The following is a 13111-nucleotide window of genomic DNA, read 5'->3' as shown; positions in this document are numbered from 1 at the left end:
CGCGGCACATAACTTGGAGATGGGTGGATTTCCTTCTCTATAGAGCAGGGTAGGTGACGATCTGTGGTGCATTTGCCGACAGAGTACCATTCTGATGCAGGTATATTCCTTTGAATACCTTATCCTGGATGATGCTTTTCTCTAGTCTGTTGTGCCGTACATCTTGCATGATGGTTAATAATCGGAACCGGTAGATGAATAATGTGAAAAATAAACAACTGATGCTTAAAATGTATTTTATAAAATAATTTAAGGCTGTTGAACATCACCTTATGGAAACTACAATTACGGTTGCAGTGGGCAATGGGATCTTCGAATTTGAACTGTGGAGCAATGAAATTGTGTAGCCTGCTCGGATTTATCACGTTTCTTGTTATAATAGCTCGATGGTCGTATCCGGATGGTCCTCATCCAGGTTAATGGCTGCTGGAAACGTGCACTACAACAGGGACACAGGTCGGTGGGGCGTTATTACGCTATGAGGGACATTCACATGGGCTTCTATTGGGCCTGGGCAGTAACTGAAGCCTCTGTGACCGCTGTGGAGTATGTGTGCATTATTGCTGAAACATCACTTCATCTCCCAAGTGGGTGACATTTACCAGGAGGAAAACTGTCGACGTAACAAGGCTAGAGTCATATTGAACTGGTTTAAGGAACTTTTCGGTGAAGTCAAGTTGATGTCTTGTCTGATAAATCCTCTTGATCTGGACCCGACGCAAACATCTGCGGCCACAAACCACCGGCCTGTAATTTACGGGAATCGTGTGACCTGTATCTACATGGATACTCTGAAAATCACACTTAAGTGCCTGGCAGAGGGTTCATCGAATCAACTTTGCAATAATTCAACATTATCCCAATCTCGAACACCCGCTGAGAAAAAGAACGAACACCTATAAATTTCCATGCGAGCTATGATTTTCCTTATTTTATTATGATGAACGTTTCTCTTTATATGTGTCGGCGTCAACAAAATATTTTCGCATTTGGAGGAGGAAGTTAATAACTGAAATTTCGCGAGAACATTCCACCGTAACGAAAAACGACTTTGTTTTAATGATGTCTACCGCAAATCCTGTATCATGTCAGTGACAGTCTCTCCCCTATTTTTCGTAAATACAAAACGTGTGGTTGCTCTTCTTTGCACTTCCTAGATGTACTCCGTTAATCCTATCTTGTAAGGGTCCCACACCGCGTTGCAGTACTCCAAAAGAGGAAGGACAAGAGAGGTGTAGGTAGTCTCTTTAACAGATCTGTTCCATCTTCTAAGCGTTCTGCCACTAAAACACAGTCTTTGGTTAGCCTTCCCCACGACATATTCTATGTTCAAAAAATGTTCAAATGTATGTCAAATCTTATGGGACTTAACTGCTAAGGTCATCTGTCCCTAAGCTTACACACGACTTAACCTAAATCATCCTAAGGACAAATACACACACCCATGCCCGAGGGAGGACTCAAACTTCCGACGGGGGCAGCCACGCGGACCGTGACAAGACGCCTCAGACCGCTCGGCTACCAGGCGCGGCAAATTGGGTTTGATTTTATGATGACTTTACTTGACGATAAACGACAGCATCATCTGCAAACAACCCAAGACGGCTGCTCAGATTGCCTCCTCAATAGTTTATAAAGGGATACAGGGATTAGTGAACACAGGTTTGTCGTAGCGAGATTGAATATTGTAACCACCAAATCCTCCAAAAATAAACGAAATATAAACCTATTCAAAAAAGCAGATAAAAATTCACTTGACTCCTGACTGAGAGACAATCTCCACTTCTTTCAAATTAACAATGTAAGTGTAGACCAAATATGACTTGAATTCAAAGAAATAGTATCGGCAGCAATTGAGAGATTAATACCAAGTAAATTAACTAACGACGGAGTTGATCCACCTTGGTACGCAAAACGGGTCAGAACACTGTTTAGAAACAGCGAAAAAAATGCCAAATTTAAACAGATGCAGAATCCAAAACATTGGCGATCTTTTACAGAAGCTTAGCGCGGACTTCACTGCGAAATACTTATAAATATTTCCACAACGAAACATTGTCTCGAAGTCTGGCAGAAAATCCACAGAGATTCTAGTCGTATGTCGAGTATGCTATCGGCAAACACAATCAATGCCTTCTCTGAACGATGTCAATGGAGATATTATCGAAGACAGAGCTGCCAACGCAGAGTTAATAAACGCAGCATCCCGAAACGCCTTCACAAAAGAAGACAAAGTAAATATTCCAGAATTCGAACCAAGAACAGCTACCAACGTGAGTAACGCAGAAGCAGATAATCTCGGAGTACTGAAGCAATTTAAATCACTTAATAAAAGCAAGTCTCCTGGTCTAGACTGTATACCAATTAGGTTTCTTTCGGAGAATGCTGATGCAATAGCTCCATACTTAACAATCATATACAACCATCCGCTCGACGAAAGATCCATACCCAAAGGTTTTAAAGTTCCACAGGTCACATGAATATTCAAGAAAGGCAGTAAGAGTAATCCACTAGATTACAGGCCGTATCATTAACGTCGACATGCAGCAGGATATTGGAACATATATTGTTTTCTAACATTATGAATTACCTCGAATAAAACGGTCTATTGACACAGTCAACACGGATTTAGAAAACATCGTTCTTGTGAAAAACAACTAGCTCTTTACTCATACAATGTGTTGAGTGCTATTGACAAGGGATGTCAAATTGATTCTATAGTTCTAGATTTACAGAAGCCTTTTGTCAACGTACCAGAAAAGCGGCTTATAGCGAAACTGTGTGCCTATGGAATATCGTCTCAGTTATGTGACTGTATTCGTGATTTCCTGTCAGACAGGTCACAGTTCATAGTAACTGACGTAAAGTCATCGAGTAAAACAGAAATGATTTCTGGTGTACACCGAGGTAGTGTCACAGGCCCTTCGGTGTTCCCTATCTATGTAAAGGATTTCTCAATCTAAGCAGCCGTCTTGTTGTTTGCACATGACGCTGTCGTTTATCGATGGGTAAAGTCATCAGAAGATCAAAACAAATTGTAAAACGATTTAGAAAAGATGTATGTGTGGTGCTAAAACTGGTACTTGACACTAAATAACGAATAATGTGAGGTCATCCACGTGAGTGCTAAAAGAAATCCGTTAAGCTTCGGGTACACGATAAACTAGTGAAATATAAAGGCCGTAAATTCAACTAAATACCTAGGAACTACAACTATAAACAACTTAAACTGGAAGTAACACGTAGAAAATGTTGTGGGGAAGGATAACCAAAGACTGCGTTCTATTGGCAGGACACATGGGAAATGTAACAGACCTACTAAGGAGACTGGCTACACTATGCTTGTCCGTCCTCTTTTAGAATAATTTTGCGCAGTGTGGGATCCTTACCAGATAGGACTGACGGAGTACATCGAAAAAGTTCAAATAAGGGCAGCACGTTTTGTATTATCGCGAAATATGGGAGAGAATGCCACTGAAATGAGAGAGGTTTTGTGATGAACGTCATTAAGACAAAGGCGTTTTTCGGTGCGGCAGAATCTTCTCATCAAATTCCAATCACCAGGTTTGTCCTCCGAATGCGAAAACATTTTGTTAAACGCCGACCAACATAGCGAGAAACGATCACCTGGATAAAATAAGGGTGATCAAAGATCTTATGGAAAGATATATGTGTTCGTTCCTTCCGCGAGCTGTACGAGATTAGATAACTGTGAAGGTGGTTCGATGAACCCTCTTCCAGGCACTTTAAATGTGATTTGCAGAGTATACATGTAGATGTAAATGAATTAATATCACAGGGCCTATAACACTGCCTTGGAGAACGCTAGATTTCGCTTCTGTTTTACTCGATGAGTTTAGTTTAGTTTTAGTTATCTCATGTTCCGTAGAACATTTTCCCGATTATTTTATCGATATGATGTGGAACAAGTCAAATTACAAGATATATATACACGCATGAATAGTGCTAATATTAATATTCCTGAAATTTTTAGTTCTACACATGCAACTACATTTATAGGTAAATTTTTTTTACCATTTCTGAAACAGAAACGCGTCCATGCAGTAGAAGGAGTTGTCCAAAAGAAATGATTTGAAGCTAGACTTAAAACTTGATGTGCTACCTGCCAGACACTTTATGTTGTTGAGCAAATGATCAAAGCTTTTCGTTGCTGAATAATGTACTCCTTTTTGAGCAACTGACCGCTTCAATAATGGATAGGAAAGGTTATTTTTCCCTCTAGTGTTGTACGTATGAACATCACTGTTGTCCGCGAATTGAGATGGATTATTTGTTACGAATTTCATTAGAGAATGTATGTACTCAGATGGTGTAGTTAAAATACCTAAATCCTTGAAAAGGACGTCCTTGGGTGAACACCACTAATTATTCTGACTGCTCTCTTTTGCGCAATCAATACTTTATGTCTAAGTGGTGGGTTACCCCAGAAAAGTATTCCATAAGACAGTATTGAGAGGAAATGTGCAAAGTACGCCAGGCGGCTGACCTGTTTATTACCAAGACTAGCGATTATACGAAGAGCGAAAGAAGCTGAACTTAGTTGTATAAGAAGCTCAGTAATATGCTTCTTCCAGTTCAAGTTGTCATCAATGTGAACAGCCAAGAATTTGGAGAAATCTATCCTGTTAACTGAGCCCTGTTCATATGCTACATCAATTGTCGGTACGACTATTCGGTGTACAGAATTGGATACAGCGAGATTTTTCAAAATTAAGTGAGAGTCCATTTTCTAAGAAACATTAATAATGCTTTAAAAGACATCCTTAACAGCATCTTCAGCTGCTTTTTCTGGAATGGGATTTATTATAACACTCGTGTCAACTGCAAAAAGTACTAGTTCCGCTTGCTGAACGTTAAGTGGGAGGTCATTCAAATGAATAAGAAACAGCAGAAGACCTAAAATTTAACCCTGTGGGACTCTCTTTGTGATAACACCCCATTCACTTGCATTTACCACCCTCTCAACATCATTTGCGCTATTCAGCACAACTTTGTGCTTTCTGTTCATTAAGTACAATTCAAATCAGCTGTGTGTATAGCCTTCAATTCCATAAAACATGAGTTTTTCGAAGAGTGTGACATGATCCACACAGTGAAATGCCTTGGAAAGATCACAAAAAATACCAGCTGGCGATAATTTGTTATTTAGGGCTTGTACTATTTGATGGGTAAATGTGTAGATAACATTCTGAGTCGAGTAACCCTTCCGAAATCCGAACTGTGACATGCTGAGTAAATTAGTTTCACTTTAATGTGAGACTACTCTTGAATACATAACTTTTTCGAATATTTTAGAAAATGAAGTCAGCAATGAGATTGGTCTATAATTATTTTAGTTGCTCTTGTCAACTTTCTTATGAAGAGGTTTGACAATTGCGTATTTCAATGTGTCTGGAAAAATCCTCTGTGCCAGTGAAGCATTTCATATATCGCTAAGGACTCCACTTATTACATTATAACAACACTTCAAAATTCTGTTAGAGACTCCATCAACTCCACATGAGCTCTTGTTTTTCAGTATATTTCTAATTCCCTTAATTTCAGTGGGGGATGTTGGTGCTATTTCTAAAGGCCTAAAGTCCTGGGGAATGACATTTTTAACATATTTTTTTGCTCAATCCACTGAACCCTTTAACCGTATTTTTGCGGCTACATTCAGAAAGTGATCGTTAAAAATACTTGCAACTTGTGAATTATCACTCACAACATCATCATTTCACTTTATTGCTATGGTACGCTGTGCACTGTCAGGCTACCCCTTCTCCCGTTTGACAGTATTCCATTCATATAGTTTTAATGTTACTATCCGCATTATTAATTTCTGTCAGAACACGTAAGCTTCTCGTTTTCTTAGTGACTTTCCTTAAAATATCACAGTATCTTTTGCAGTAAGCAAGCAACGTCAGATCCTGACCTATTCTTTCCTGTCCATGTATTTCCCTCTTCCTCTTACACGATATCTTAATTCCCTTAGTAATCCATGGCTTACTTGACTTTGTAATGGCTTTCTGGGATAACGTTTGAGGTAAGCAACTCTCAAACACTGAGACAAATTTACAGTGGAATAAATTCAATTTGGCATCAGCATCATTTTCTGTGTATACTTCATCCCATTCTACCTCTTCTAGGCTGCACTTAAAGCTCTGAATCCTGTTCGCATTAATAAGCCTCGCTGCCTTGTATGAACCTGCCTGAATCCTGTAAGCTGTTAATGTATTATTTCCATTAACTGTGCATCATGATCAGATAGCCCATTAACAACTGGGTACACATTAATTGTTTCTGCCTGAGCACTGTCTATGAAAATGTTATCGATAAATGACCTACTATCTTGCTGCACACGAGTTGGAAAATTTACAACAGATACTAGACTGAAACAACCAAACAAGGATTCAATCTCATTTTTCCTATCCGCATTTTTTAAGAAATCTGCATTACAATCACCACAAACAACTAACTGCTTCTTTTTGTCTGACAGGTAGTTCAATAATGCCTCAAGATTTTTCATGAATAGCTGAAAGTTACCTTGAGGGGATCTGTAGATTGTTACAATTACTATAGAAGTATATTGCAATTGCAACTCACAAGCGCATGCTTCAAGGATCTGATTTACACAAAGACTATTTGTTTCAATATTTTTGACTTTGTTTCCAGTTTTTATATAAGTAGCAAGTCCTCCTTTTTCAATGTTCACTCTACATGAATAAGACGCTTATCTGTAATCCCTTAAATTTCCATCCCTGCGGTTACATGATGTTCAGAGACACACAAAACATCTATACCTTAGAATTTAATCCATTTTCTAGGCATACAAGAAGCTCATCTATCTTATTTTTCAGTCCTATAATGTTCTGATGAAACACACAAATTTTATTTCTTTGGATACTGCTACAGATATTATTGCACTGTTCTGTTTTAATCTCTTTCATTACTCACTGCCTGTAACCTGATTCTAACCTAAAAAAAAGGTGTCCTTCTGACTTCAGTAATCACAGGTATACAGGGTGGTCCATTGAACGTGACCGGGCCAAATATCTTACGAAATAAGCGTCAAACGGAAAAACTACAAAGAACAAAACTTGTCTTGCTTGAAGGGGGAAACCAGATGGCGCTATGGATCGCCCGCTAGATGGCGCAGCCATAGGTCAAAGGGATATCAGCTGCGTTTTTTAAATAGGAACCCCCATTTATTATTACATATTCGTGTAGTACGTAAAGAAACATGAATGTTTTAGTTGGACCACTTTTTTCGCTTTGTGATAGATGGCAATGTAATAGTCACAAACACATGGCTCACAATTTTAGACGAACAGTTGGTAACAGGTAGGTTTACTAAATTTAAATACAGAACGTAGGTACGTTTAAACATTTTATTTCGGTTGTTCCAATGTGATACATGTACCTTTGTGAACTTATCATTTCTGAGAACGCATGCTGTTACAGCATGATTACCTGTAAATACAACATCAATGCAAGAAATGCTCAAAATGATGTCCGTCAACCTCAATGTATTTTGCAATACGTGTAACGACATTCCTCTCAAAAGCGAGTAGTTCGCCTTTCGTAATGTTCGCATATGCATTGACAACGCGCTGACGTATGTTGTCAGTCGTTGTCGGTGGATCACGATAGCAAATATCCTTCAACTTTCCCCACAGAAAGAAATCCGGGGCCGTCAGATCCGGTGAACGTGCGGGCCATGGTATGGTGCTTCGACAACCAATCCACATGTCATGAAATATGCTATTCAATACCGCTTCAACCGCATGCGAGCTATGTGGCGGACATCCATTGGCTTGGCTCTGAGCACTGTGCGACTTAACTTCTGTGGTCATCAGTCGCCTAGAACTCAGAACTAATTAAACCTAACTAACCTAAGGACATCACACACATCCATGCCCGAGGCAGGATTCGAACCTGCGACCGTAGCGGTCGCTCGGGTCCAGACTGCAGCGCCTAGAACCGCACGGCCACACAGGCCGGCCCGGACATCCATCATGTTGGAAGTACATCGCCATTCTGTCATGCAGTGAAACATCTTGTAATAACCGGAAGAACATTACGTAGTAAATCAGTATACATTGCACCATTTAGATTGCCATCGATAAAATGGGGGCCAATTATCCTTCTTCCCATAATGCCGCACCATACATTAACACGCCAAGGTCGCTGATATTCCACTTGTCGCAGCCATCGTGGGTTTTCCGTTGCCCAATAGTGCATATTATGCCGGTTTACGTTACCGCTGTTGGTGAATGACGCTTCGTCGCTAAATAGAACGCGGGTAAAAAATTTGTCATCGTCCCGTAATTTCTCTTGTGCCTAGTGGCGGAACTGTACACGACGTTCAAAGTCGTCGCCATGCAATTCCTGCTGCATAGAAATATGGTACGGGTGCAATCGATGTTGATGTAGCATTCTCAACAGCAACGTTTTGAGATTCCCGATTCTCGCGCAATTTGTTTGCTACTGATGTGCGGATTAGCGGCGACAGCAGCTAAAACACCTACATGGGCACCATTATTTGTTGCAGGTCGTGGTTGAAGTTTCACATGAGGCTGAACACATCCTATTTCCTTAAATAACGTAACTATCCGGCGAACGGTCCGGACCCTTGATTTCGTCGAGGATACCGAGCAGCATACATAGCATACACCCGTTGGCCATTTTGATCACAATAGTCACACATCAACACGATATCGATCTTTTCCGCAATTGGTAAACGGTCCATTTTAACACAGGTGATGTATCACGAAGCAAATACCGTCCGCACTGGCGGAATGTTACGTGATACCACGTAGTTATACGTTTGTGACTATAACAGCGCCATCTATCACAAAGCGAAAAAAGTGATCCAACTAAGACATCCATATTTATTTATGTACAACACGAATATGTAACAAAAAATGTGGGTTTCTATCTTAAAAAACGCAGTTGATATCCGTTTGACTTATGGCAGCGCCATCTAGCGGACCAACGATATCGGCATCTTTTTTCCCCCTTCAAGCTAGACAAGATTCGTTCTTTGTTGTTTTTTCGTTTGATGGCCCGGTCTCGTCAATGGACCACCCTGTATTGTCTTGTGTGCGTGTGGCCCCCTTTACATTTTCCGCTATAAGATCAACTAATCTAGCCTTCCCCCTCCTATTCAGGTGCAGGCCATGATCAGTGTAGTCCCACCTCCCAATTGCATCAACAGGCACAGCACAGATATAAGATTTAGTTTCTGCCAACAGTAGATCCTCCAGCTCTCTGTTAACACGGTTCACAGCCATATTAACCCAGGGCTGGTCATTGCGCTGCAAAACATCCACAAAACTCACACGAGTGTGAGCTGATTCTGCATCTATTACATCCAGTTCACACCTAATACTATAGTCCGTATTGCTAGCCAGGCTGTCTCCTGGTCCTCCTACTATAAGAACATGGTCTTCGCCATCAAAATCTTTGCACAACTCCCATAGGCTTTCCGGAACCTGGCTAAGCTTAGCACTCGGTTTCACAATGCTTGTGACCTGGTACTCGACTCCTAGCCTATCCTGTAGCAACTGGCCTACACCTCTTCCGTGACTGCTACCTAACAGCACGACTCTTCTCTTTCTGCTTGACTTTACTCCCTACCTAGCACTACAATTGTTACTACGAGTCTCCTGCACCCTGTTTTGCTCAAAAACTGTTTGAGGCTCTTCTAATTCAGGTAACAAATCAAACTGATTGCTCCTTGGAATCTGAAAAGTGATTGTTGAGTTTTTCTCCTTCTGACTACGTCTTGTTACCTATTCCCAGATCACATCGTCTCTTTCCCGCTTGAACTGTCTAATTCAAAGTACGCCGTATCTAGTTCAGCCTGAAGGGCACAAACCTTTTTTCCGTGTTCCACGATTTTCTTGTCACGGCTACATAATCTACAACTCCATTGGCGAGCCTCATCTGGCACTATAACAGCTTCCCGCTACAATCTCCCCCGTGAAACACCAACCCACAATACTGACTTTTCACTCCCGTGCTCACTAATCTACGACAACATCCACATTTGTCACACATGACGGCAGATTAAACTATACAAATTACACTACAAACAAACGACACAAATGCAAACAACACAAATTATACCACATACAATTCCCAGATACCTATTAATGATTAGGAGAAACTAACCTACCTTGCGGAGAGCTGAGCAGAGAACTTCGGGACGTCACGCGAATGTAGCAGCAGGTGAATGTAAACAGCGCGGAGTTAATTGCCCGTGTAGGTTATAGTGGCGAAAATCACTAAACGAATAAGAAATTTAAGAGGCTCGATATTTTCTAACCACAAATTTGAACAGGGGCTATCGCTGAATTATGCATAAATACTCTAATGTAAACAGAAACGCACTTAACGACTTTACTGCACAAGATGGAAAATTAACTGTACGGAAGTATAGAAACACGGAAAAGACGAACCGAATGCAGACTATACACGTACGATACTCTTCCCAATGGAGCTACACAGACACTACCCGGAAATTATTTAATAATCACATAACTTACTGCGGTCAGCAACGAAAACAAACCAACGCCAAAGGCTTGCACTTTAGAACAGTTATCTTTTCACGAAAATTACACAAGTAAAAGAAAAACCTTCAATATATAGATCACAATAGATACTAATTCACTTACTTAAGCTACAATATTGCCTTAATAAATTGTTTTTCCACGAGAAAACACCTATAGTTTCAAGCGCACTGAGTAAACATACACGCATGCTCCAAAGAGCTTGTGAGGGTGATGATTACTAGTAACTGTAACCTCTCTGAAAGGAAATCTCGTAATGGCACATACCTCCGGAAACATACGACGGACTTGTCGATTCCATTCCACTCAGAACGGCTGCTGTAATACTTTGCACATGTGCACCAACACTATTAAGCATGTCATAATGATGTTCTGGCTCCTCAGTATGCAAACCGTTCGTGTACCAATAAACAATCAAGAAACAGTGACCTGGTCATCTCTAATGGATGTTCCTGTACACGGAACGAAATTTAAACGTGGTAACGAAAAAGGCGATTCTTGCAACTAGAGCATGAGGTTTTTGTTACTCCAGCCTTTTGAATTCTTGTGATTTTCCTCAAAAAACTTTCATCCCCTAACACACATTTCTTTATTTATGATCGAGAAATCAAGCGGCAATTTTCATAGATTTAGCTTTAAAATCTTTCAATACAACGAAATATTTTCATAACAATTTCATCCCCAATTTCACTCTCTTAGCGGTTGAATTTTCAAAAACACTTACACACATATTTTATTTTTATTTCCAACCGAGAAGCTAAATACAAATATTCATAGACGTAGCTACAAAAATGCGTTCATTATGAAATATTTCCACAAAAACTGTAATCCCGTATTGCACCCTCTTAAGGGTTGAATTTTCAAAATCACGGAAACAAGTATTTTCTATTTCCAACCGAGAACCTGAATACAATTTTCATAGGATTTGGCTTAAAAATTCTATCATTACGAAATATTTCCATAAGAAATTTTATCCTATTTATCACCCGCGTAGCTAGGTTGAATTTCCAAAATCAGTGAAACATGCATTTTTGTTTATTTTTGAGCGAGAAGCAAAATAAAAATTTTCGTATGTTTACATTAATAAATGATTTCATAATGAAATATTTTCGTGAAACTTTTCATCCCATTACTGGGTTAACTTCCATAACGCTGCAAACCTATTTTTTGTCCCTGACCGAGAAAAACCAAATATCAATTTTCGTAATTCTAGCTTTAAAATTACCTGAATAGCAACGTATTTTTAGAAAACATTTCAATACGCCACTCAAACTGGGTTTGCACTGTTTAGAACATGTCCAGCGTGTGAAAAGTTGTGCTTTGTATACTGTGTTTGTATGAGGCAAAGAGCAACTGTGGACAATGTGTATATGGACACAGCTTGTTGCACAAGGTGCTTTATGTTTTTAAACAATTTAGCGATAACAGACACCCCCCACCCCGTAGCCCCGTAGCCGTCAGTGGTTCACAACTCCAGAACAAGTTACAGCAGACCACTCACCCCACCGCCTTCACATCTGACAAGTGTAACCCCAATTGTTTGCGTGGTAGAGTAATTATGCTGTACGCGTACGTGGATACAGTGTTTGCGCACAATCGCTAACATAGTGTAACTGAGACGGATTAAGGGGAACCAGCTCGCATTCACCGAGGCAGAAGGACAACCTCCTTAAAAACCATCCACAGGCTGGCCGGCACACCGGACCTTGACATTAATCCTTTGGGCGGATTCGTTCCGGGGGCCGCTACGCATTCCCTCCCTGAAAGCAGTGCGTTAGACCCAACGGCTATCCGGGCGGTCTAAAATGACAGCATAGTCTACTGAAACCGGTTGTATTATATATATATATAATGCGATCTCGACTGTGGAATGGGTTTTAACGGTTAAACAGATCGCCCTTTACTTCTCTCGAAATGAGAAAATTATTTCATCCCTCTTTTGCCACCTTACGAGCGAAATTTCGAATTTCATCCCTCTTTTACCACTTTAGGAGCGAAATTTCGAACAATTGCTTCTTAAAAGTTGTCTACAATACAAGATCAATACCCCCTATGCTTTAATACAACGAAATATTTTTATAAAAATTTTCATCCCCTATTTCACCGCCTTAGCGGTTGAATACCGAACATCACTGAAATAAGTATTTTTTATTTCTAAACGAGAACCCAGATACAAGTTTTTTATAAATTTAGCTTCAAAAATGCTTTCAATTCAGAATATTTCTGTACATTTTCACACGTGTTTCACCCTCCAAACTTTCTGAAACACGTATTATTTATTTCCAGTCTAGAAACCAAATAAAATTTTCAAAGATATAACTTTAAAAATGCTTTCCTAATAAAATATTTTAACAGAAAAATTCATCCCCTATTTCGGCCCTTTAAAAATGTAATTTCCAAAAATAATGGAACACATATGTTTTTATTTCCAACCAAGAAGACAAGTACAAATTTTCATGGGACTAACTATAAGAATACATTCATAATGATATATTTTCATAAAACATTTCATCCCCTCTTGCACCTCCTTAGAT

The sequence above is a fragment of the Schistocerca nitens genome, chromosome 1 (assembly GCF_023898315.1).
Source record: "Schistocerca nitens isolate TAMUIC-IGC-003100 chromosome 1, iqSchNite1.1, whole genome shotgun sequence".
Classification (NCBI taxonomy): domain Eukaryota; kingdom Metazoa; phylum Arthropoda; class Insecta; order Orthoptera; family Acrididae; genus Schistocerca; species Schistocerca nitens.
This window is presented reverse-complemented; position numbering follows the sequence as displayed.